The sequence below is a fragment of the Rhinichthys klamathensis genome, unplaced genomic scaffold (genome assembly GCF_029890125.1).
Source record: "Rhinichthys klamathensis goyatoka isolate OS25496 unplaced genomic scaffold, OSU_Roscu_1.1 h1tg000191l_1, whole genome shotgun sequence".
NCBI classification, from domain to species: domain Eukaryota; kingdom Metazoa; phylum Chordata; class Actinopteri; order Cypriniformes; family Leuciscidae; genus Rhinichthys; species Rhinichthys klamathensis.
The window spans coordinates 4,344,053-4,353,318 of NW_026606717.1; the positions used below are offsets into that span (position 1 = coordinate 4,344,053).

The 9,266-nt window shown below is 44.9% G+C and overlaps 1 pseudogene; it reads right to left on the reverse strand.

The window, feature by feature from the left end:
• Window positions 1–484: 484 nt before the first annotated feature.
• On the reverse strand, window positions 485–4,616 carry LOC130095567 (uncharacterized protein K02A2.6-like; annotated as a pseudogene).
• Window positions 4,617–9,266: the final 4,650 nt, after the last annotated feature.

Consider the following 9,266-nt stretch of genomic DNA (forward strand, 5'->3'; position numbering starts at 1 on the left):
TAATCACCGTTCACTCATCACAGTAACGTGCTGGTGGTCTTGTGATCCTCACAGGATAGCATTTCACAGTCTCTGTTGCCTGAGTACGTTCCGTAGATGCTGGTTCCGCGGACTGGTGTGTTTCTGATGGCTCGGTGATCTCAGGAACTTGATCATCATTATTTTCTTGCGGAGGTGTATGAAGGTGCGGTGTGGTGCAACTATCACTCTGGGGTAGTAACACCTGTGAGCTTACCGGAAGGTTCACTTCAGTCTGCTGAGGCTCTGAATCCGGGCGTGTCAGCATCTGGTTCACATGGCGTTTCCATACCCCTGGTGATCCCACATTCACCTTGTACGGCACCGGTCCTGTCTTTTCCATCACAACACCTTGCGCCCACTTTTCTTCCCCTTTCCTATAATCCCGCACAAGGACTGGCTCCCCAACATCAAACTGTCTGGCCCTAGAGTGACGTTGGCGCCGTTGTTGTTGGGCATCCTGTGACTAGTGTACTGCTCCAGCAACACTGGGTTTCAGGCAATCCAGTCGAGAGCGCAGCCTGCATCCGAGGAACAACATAGCCGGCGTTTCTTTCGTTGTTGCATGAGGGGTGTTTCGGTATGTCAGAAGAAACGTATCAAGTCTCTGGCGCACACGTGCTGTCCCTTTGGACGCTTTTAAGGCATGTTTGAACGTCTGCACAAACCGTTCGGCCAAGCCATTGGTGGCAGGATGGTATGGCGCTGACCGGATGTGTTTGACTCCATTGGCCTTCAGGAATGCACTGAATTCTTCAGCACAGAACTGAGGTCCGTTGTCACTCACAAGGATGTGTGGACTGCCATAGCGACTAAAAAGGCCCCTGAGCACTTGAATGGTCATGCTGGCAGTGGTGCTGTCCATGATATGCACCTCAGGCCACTTAGAATGGGCATCCACAGCGACCAAGTACATGTGTCCTTCAAATGGACCTGCAAAGTCCACATGTATCCTCTCCCAAGGACTGGAGGGCCACATCCAAGGGTGTAGAGGTGCTAGCCCAGTCTCTTTTTGTACATTCTGACAGGAGTGGCAAGATTTGGCCTGGAGCTCAATTTTAGAGTCTATGCCGGGCCACCAAACATAACTGCGTGCCAAGCTCTTCATCCTCACTACACCTGGATGTGCTGAGTGGAGCTCTTCCAGAACCCGGGGGCGCAGTTTAGGTGGCACGACCACTCTCACACCCCACATGAGGCATCCCTGTTGTATTGTGAGATCATGCCGACGCAACAGATAGGGCGACAGCTCTTCACCTGTGTCCCTCGCAGCTGGAAAACGACCAGTTGAGACCATTTCTAAGACACGAGACAAGGTTGGGTCAGACGAAGTGTCACATCTGATCTCAGTGCTACTGACTGGTAGTGTGTCTAACTGAGATGTGTAGAACACCTCTACTGCGCCCAGCTTCTCTTTGTGGGTGTAGGAGAGTGGTAACCATGAAAGTCCATCGGCATTGGCGTGTAATGCACCTTTCCGGTATTGAATGGTATAATCATGCGCTGACAAGAGAAGCGCCCAACGCTGCATTCGGGCTGCAGCCATGGACGGTGTACTTTTCAATGGACTCAGAATGGACGTCAGTGGACGATGGTCAGTGAGTAGGGTGAACTTGTTACCATAGAGGTACTGGTGGAATTTGCGTACTCCAAAAACTATCGCTAACGCCTCCTTCTCGATCTGAGCATAGTTTTGTTCCGCCTTGCTGAGAGTTCGTGATGCAAATGCTATAGGTCTTTCCTCACCATCAGGCATGACGTGCGAGAGCACAGCTCCGACCCCATAAGGCGAAGCATCACATGCGAGGCGGAGGGGCAGCTTAGGATTGTGGTGGGTCAATACTTACCGTGATACAAGTAGTGCTTTAGATGTCTGAAACGCTGACTCACAGGCTGACGTCCACTGCCATTTCTTCCCTTTATTCAGCAGTTCATTCAGTTGTTTCATGACTGTGGCTAAATCGGGAATGAAATGTCCGTAATAGTTTAACATCCCTAGGAACGAACGTAGCTGACTGACATCACCTGGTGCAGGTGCTTCCACAACAGAGATGCTCACAAGTCTCTGAGCTAGAGTCCAAGTCAAGTCTCAAGTCTCTGAGCTAGAGTCCAAGTCAAGTCTCAAGTCTTTGAGCTAGAGTCCAAGTCAAGTCTCAAGTCTCTGAACTAGAGTCCAAGTCAAGTCTCAAGTCTCTTGTGGTTATAAGTGTTGCATCACGTACAGCGACCCATCCAGGTTGCTTAGAACACTGCATAGCTTTATATAAGGAATTCAAAGCATGTAATATGTTAGGTTACACTTTATTTCGATAGTCCACTTTAGACATTAACCATGTACATTTTCAACTACATGTCAACTAACTCTCATTAGAGTATTAGTAGACTGTCAGGTTATGATGTGGGTTCAGGTTTGGAGAACAAGTTGACTTGTAGTTGCCAAGTTACTTATAGTCAGTAGAATATCTGTTGGGGAACCAACAAAATAAGATATTATAATATATAATTAGCAGATATTAAGCCTACTAATACTCTAATGAGAGTTAGTTGACATGCAGCTGCAAAGTTACTTATAGTTAGTAGAATGTATAAAGTGGACTATCAAAATAAAGTGGTACCATATGTTATTATGACTCCTTTATCTATTAGCATACAGTATCAGCTTTGATTTTGGTATATAATCAGTGTAAACAGGCTATTACAACATGACAAAAACACCAAGAATGCTTTACTTTTAGTTAATTTCTTTATTTTGCCTTGTAGCTTGAACATACCAAGACTTAAGACCAAATATAGAAAATGATATAACTCACAACACTAAAATTGACACACTCCTATTTAGTGCAAAACATCAGTGTAGCTAAATGCAAATAAACTATTGCATCCAAATGAAATTTTTAACACTACAGTGCACTTCCAAAACATTCAAATGCTCAAAATCTTTAGTGTAAATGTGAAGCAACTGACCAACTTTTGGCATGTAACTTGTTAAGAACAAAATGTTTAGAAATAAAAAAATCCAAAGGGTGAGAACAGACTGGTTAACCTTCTCTTCTCTTAACACACTAGGTATGGGCCACAAAACATTTCTGGCTTCTTCTGGCTGCACTGCCTATGCAACTAATCATAGCTTATATACTGTAAGTCAACACATCCCAGACTCTCAAACCAGTGTAATAACGTTATAATTAAATGAAACTGTAACGTTACATGATCAACAATAATCCTGTAACCTGTTTATAGACAACGGGCAGCCAGCGGCACGTAAATGATTAACGTTACGTTAATCGACCACCACAAGTTTGGCAATTAAACAAACGCTCATTCATATTTCATAAGGAAGACAATCGGAGTTAACCTCCCGTAACGTTAGGTAGCTAAAGCAATAAGCAAGCTAACGGTAGATGGTCAATGCTGAGCTAAACATGTTTACTCACCTATCAGGGTGCGTTTTCAGATGCCTGATAAAATTAGATGTAGTTGAGCCAGAATCTTTTATCGTGATACTGCATATTTTGCATTGAGCGCTTCTTTTGAGCGCGTCTTGTTTGAAGTTTTTTGAACCCAAAGCTAACGATGAATGGCTCAGCAGCGGCCGGTGCAGTCGAACTTTTTGTTTGTTATCCTCTCATGTGTGGTCGCGCGCGCGCTGCCAGCAATAGGCCACGTAGTACGTGGTTACGTAGGCAGGTTATAGGTAACGGAGGGAGGGGGATAACAGCGAGCTCATCAGACGTTTCCTAAAAATAAACATTGTTCACGAGTCCCGCAGCTCGAGTCCGAGTCGAGTCTGAAGTCTTTCGAGGACGAGTCTCAAGTCGAGTCTGAAGTCACTGTGTGTGGGACTTAAGTCGCACTCGAGTCCGAGTCTCAAACTCGAGTCCCCATCTCTGTTCCACAATGGCCCGAACCTTCTCTGGTGACTTGTGGAGTCCAGCTGCGTCAATGATATGGCCCAAGTATTCCACGGACTCCTGGAAAAACAGGCACTTCTCTGACTTGAGATGCAAACCCTGTACTTCTAGCCTGCCCAGGACTGCATCCAGGGTTTTAAGGTGAGTCTGTTCGTCAGGGCCACTGATAAGAATGTCATCCAAGTAACAGTGCGTATAGGGTAGTCCGAGTAGCACTTGGTCCATAGCCTTCTGAAATAAGGCGGGCGATGATGCTACTCCAAACGGTAACCGATTAAAACGAAATAGCCCTTTCTGTGTAGAGATAGTCAGCAGCTCCCTAGACTTCTCTTCTACCTCCATCTGTAGATAGGCATTTGATAAGTCTAACTTACTAAAGCGTTGGCCTCCTGCTAGAGAAGCAAAAATGTCCTCAATGCGGGGAATTGGATACTTATCCACGCAAAGAGCTGGGTTGAGAGTGACCTTGAAATCTCCACACAGTCTCACAGTGCCATCCTTTTTGCTGACAGGCACCACCGGCGTGGCCCAATCACTATGCTCCACTAGTGAGATCACTCCAAGCTCAGTCAGTCGTTTTAGTTCGGCCTCAACTCGAGGTCTAAGAGCATATGGCACATTACGTGGTGGACAGAATTTGGGTACACTGTTAGGTCTAATACTCAACGTGGCCTTAATTCCCTTCATTGTGCCTATATTTTCAGAGAAAACAGCTGAGTGTCTTTTTAACACTGTCTCCAAGTTGTCTTTCTCTCTTTGCTCAATTGCATGCACAGTCTTTAAGTCTTTCCAGTTCAGTTTAATAACTCTCAGCCACTCTCTACCAAACAGTGCGGGTGCATCCACTTTAACTACATACAAGGGCAAATCAGCACATTGCTTGTTTAACTTTACTTGCACCTTAATGACCCCTTCTGGCGCCAAAGACTCACCAGTGTATGTCTTGAGCATGACATCAGTGGGTTGCAGTGGCAGTTGACCCAGCATGCTTTTGTACTGTTTCCAAGGAATCAACGACACAGCAGCCCCTGTATCCAATTCCATCTCCATTTTCTTTCCATTTACTACAGGCAGCACTGAGATTCGTGAATATTTCCCTTTTTTCGACATGGAATACAGTCCCAACTCACAGTCAGTGTCAGATTTAGTTTCCTCACTTTCATTTTCATCTCCTCTTGTATCCACGTGATAAATTCTCTTCTTTCTATCTTTTACACTGCGCTTAATTGCATTACCTTTCTGTTCCGGTTTTTCCACTTTCTGTTTCCATTATCTGCCTTGGCTGCTTTTGGCTTTGCTCTTACACATACGCTTAGTGTGGCCTTTCCTCCCACACTGGTGGCAATCACGATCTTTGTACCAGCAGTCCTCATCATTATGGTTAGTTTTCCCGCAACGACGGCATTTTTGGGAAAACACCGCGTTCACTTTAAGCGAGCCACTTAACTTCTGCACGTCGCGCGCTGCTGTCTCTGCAGATACAGCGTAAACGACTGCTTTCTGAAACGTGAGATCTTTCTCCGTCAAAAGGCGCTTCTGCACTGTTTCACTCTTAAGTCCACAAACGAATCTGTCCCTTAGTGCGTCTTCCAAGTAAGCACCAAACTCACAATGTTCCGACAGTTTTTTTAGTACCGCGACATACTGTGCAACTGTTTCCCCGTCCCCCTGATTTCGCTTGTGAAATCGGAATCTCTCCGCAATCACGAGCGGCTTCGGAGCGAAATGAGCCTGCAACACTCTCACAATATCGTCATAACCCATATCTCCAGACTTGTCGGGAGCAACCAAACTTCGAAGTAGTCCATACGTTTTCGATCCCAGCACACTAAACAGCACAGGCACTTTCTTTGTGTCACTAATCTCATTAGCCAAGATATAATGTTCGAAACGTTCAATATACGTTGCCCACTGCTCACCGGCCTCATCAAAGGGATCCATATGTCCAATTATTCCAGCCATGATGTGTCTGCTTCTGGTGGCTTGCACTGTAACGTTAGACTCTTCGGAAGAAGACCGACTCATCACCTCTTCACTGCTAACACTAGCTCACTAGCTCGGTGTTTTTAGTGTGGTTGTTCTTTTTAGTCCAACTTGTCCAACACCGGCTGTTCACTCGCCGACGCAGTGAAAAGTCTTCAGGACTACACAACTCGTCGCCAATTTATATTATGTTACTCATAATGTCTTCATAAAAACAATTCTATATTCGCACACAGAGCAACACTCACATGCATGTTTTGGTTCACTCACTTCTTCTTGAACTAGTTTATTTTATCCAAGAACTCCGTCAATTACAGAACACTAATGCACCCTAGTGGTCACTCTTCATATAGCACAACATTTAGTTACATATATAACAGAGGGCTATGGCACTGATTGGCCAAAAGAACGCCGATTAGTTATGACTTAAACTCATACTGCTACACTAACGTTAGCTACGTTAGCATAACTTACCCTCTTGCGTCGGCTTTGAACAACCGGATTCGTCTCGTAGTCTGAACTCTGTAGTAATTCCCAAACTCTCCTGTTTTTTTCAGCAGTGTTTCGTTTTGCTGCTCTCAGCCTCTCCTGAAACAACGTATGTCTTCTTGCTGAGAGAAACAGCCACATCCCGAGGAGCAAAAACAGACACTCGATTTCCTCCATTGTCCTGTGTGTGGATAGCGGGTGTGTGTCGCGTTGAAGATTACGTCACGGCAGTTTCCTACGGCGTCGCTATGACGACCAGGTACTATTGGGGAGGTACTATCTGCAATGGAAAACGGAGCGAAAAGCGAGCCGAGTCGAGTCGAGTCGAGTCGAGCTGAGGCGAGCTGGTACTGTGTAGTGGAAAAGCGCCATAAGGGGCAGTTTCCCAGATAGAGTTTAAAATAAATGAGGACTAGGCTAATTCTACTTGAATAAATACGGACTTAAAAAATGGCTTTCCGAGACATTGCTTTATTTGAGATTAAGTAGTACCCGACTAGGGAATTGCAGACTAAGGTTAATAAAAACTAACTAGCTACTCTCAGTGAAGCCCGATTAGAGTAATGTTGTGCACTTGGTGCAGACCCGAGGTTGCTTCAAAAACCAGGGCTGGACCCTTAAGAAACATTAACATTGTGTGGAACTGGAGTAAATCACCCAACCAAACAATGGACAAAGGTAAAAGACAACGTTCAAAGAATTTCGGTGACTTTGAAATAACCCTTTTGAACCAAATTGTGTCAAACCACCCAATTATTGAGAACAAACAGCATGATTCAGCAACAGAAAACAAGAAAAAGAATGCTTGGACTTCAATTTGTAATGAATTTAACTCGAATGAAAAAGTAAGCAACAGGACACTTCAACAACTTTATTATTGTTGGTCTACTTTTACATGTCAGTCACTTTGAAATGTTGCTTCATTTTGATCCAAGTATAATAATTTTTTATAATGTCTCATCTTTTTAAGATCCTGTGGAAAAACATAAAAATAAACTTAAAGAAGACAAATGCTGTTGCACGTAGGGAGCGTTTCAAGACTGGTGGTGGACCCCCAGAAAGACCAGAGACCGATGACCTAGGAGACTTGTTGACTTCGATCATTGATAGCCAGCAGCCCCTGGAAGGCATCCCTGATGATGATCATTTGGACAGTTCAGATGGGGCCCCGTTCCAATCCTCATTTGGTAGGCAACATTAATTCAATATGTGCCATCCTTAAACTGCAGGGAATATGTATTGTTGTCATTCATTTCTTGCAGTCATATAACCAGAAATATTTCATGAACTGAACTTTTGAATACATATTGTTCACTAATGCTGCAATATAATACTTTTCAGATGATCACCAGAGCTTGGAGGTCCTGAGACAGGATGAAAGTCAGCCCTCTACAGCTGCAGCAGCCTGGAGGGAAGATGGTGTCACTAATATATTTACCAGTAGCCATATCACCCTGTAGCCCAAGACTGGTTGCCCACTGAAGCTAAGCAGGGCTGAGCCTGGTTAGTACCTGGATAGGAGACCTCCTGAGAAAACCAGGTTGCTGCTGGAAGAGGTGTTAGTGAGGCCAACAGGGGGCGCTCACCCTGTGGTCTGTGTGGGTCCTAACACCCCAGTATAGTGACGGACACTATACTGTCAAAGAGCACCGTCCTTCGGATGAGATGTTAAACCGAGGTCCTGACTCTCTGTGGTCATTAAAAATCCCAGGATGTCCTTCGAAAAAGAGTAGGGGTGTAACCCCGGCATCCTGGCCAAATTTGCCCCTTGGCCTCTGTCCATCATGGCCTCCTAATCATCCCTATATACTAATTGGCTTCATCACTCTGTCTCCTCTCCACCAATAAGCTGGTGTGTGGTGGGCGTTCTGGCGCAATATGGCTGCCGTCGCATCATCCAGGTGGATGCTGCACATTAGTGGTGGTTGAGGAGATTCCCCCCTTCCATATGTGAAGCGCTTTATTATTAATTCTGGCCAGATGAGAAGGACCAAGTGGTTGACCATGCACGAGAAACTGGCCATGGAATTCCATGAGCACAAATTAAAGTGTTTAAAAGATGAACATGAAATGAAGATGAAAATAATTCATGTTGAGTTAGCCATGAAGGAGGAAGAGAGAAACATGAAGCAGCAGCAGTACCAATGTTCTACTGAAACCAGCACCAGTACAGGGTCCCGATATCTCAATTTGTGAAATACAACTTTTGTTCATCATCAATCTGTGGCAATTGTTGTCTTCAATCATCTGAGGTAACTTTATTGTGAGAAGTGCCGCAAAGCAAAAGCATCTCTGCACGCCAGTCCATACCTGTCATTGTCTGGCTCAACCATGGGAAGATCTGGTTCATCCCTATGTTCCATTTGAAGATCTGGGCAGCCATGCTGTTTGAGGTAATTGTGAAGCACTTCTGTTGCAATTATGACAATACAGCATCTTCTTGGTTCAAAGCGCAATGTGTATCTGAGACACTGGAAACGACTCTTCCATACACCAAACATGCGCTCCACTCTACCTCTGGTACGGATATGAGCTTGGTTGTACCGTTGCTGCTCAGGTGTGACTGCATGAAGGTAAGGGTTGAACAAGAAGTTGGTCTATGCATACCCACTGTCACCAAGTATGATTCCACTATGTTGACCACCTTCAAACTGAGCGTACAGACAGGAGTTCTGCAAAATTCTTGAGTCATGAGTTGCACCTTTCCAACTTGCAACAATGTTGGAGAACTGCATAGTGGGAGTGCACACACTTTGTACATTTATTGAGAACCAGTTTTTACGATTTCTGTACTTCTCAGAATCTGCAGTAGAGGGACACTTTATTGGACTATGACATCCGTCAATACAGGCAATGAAGTTTCCA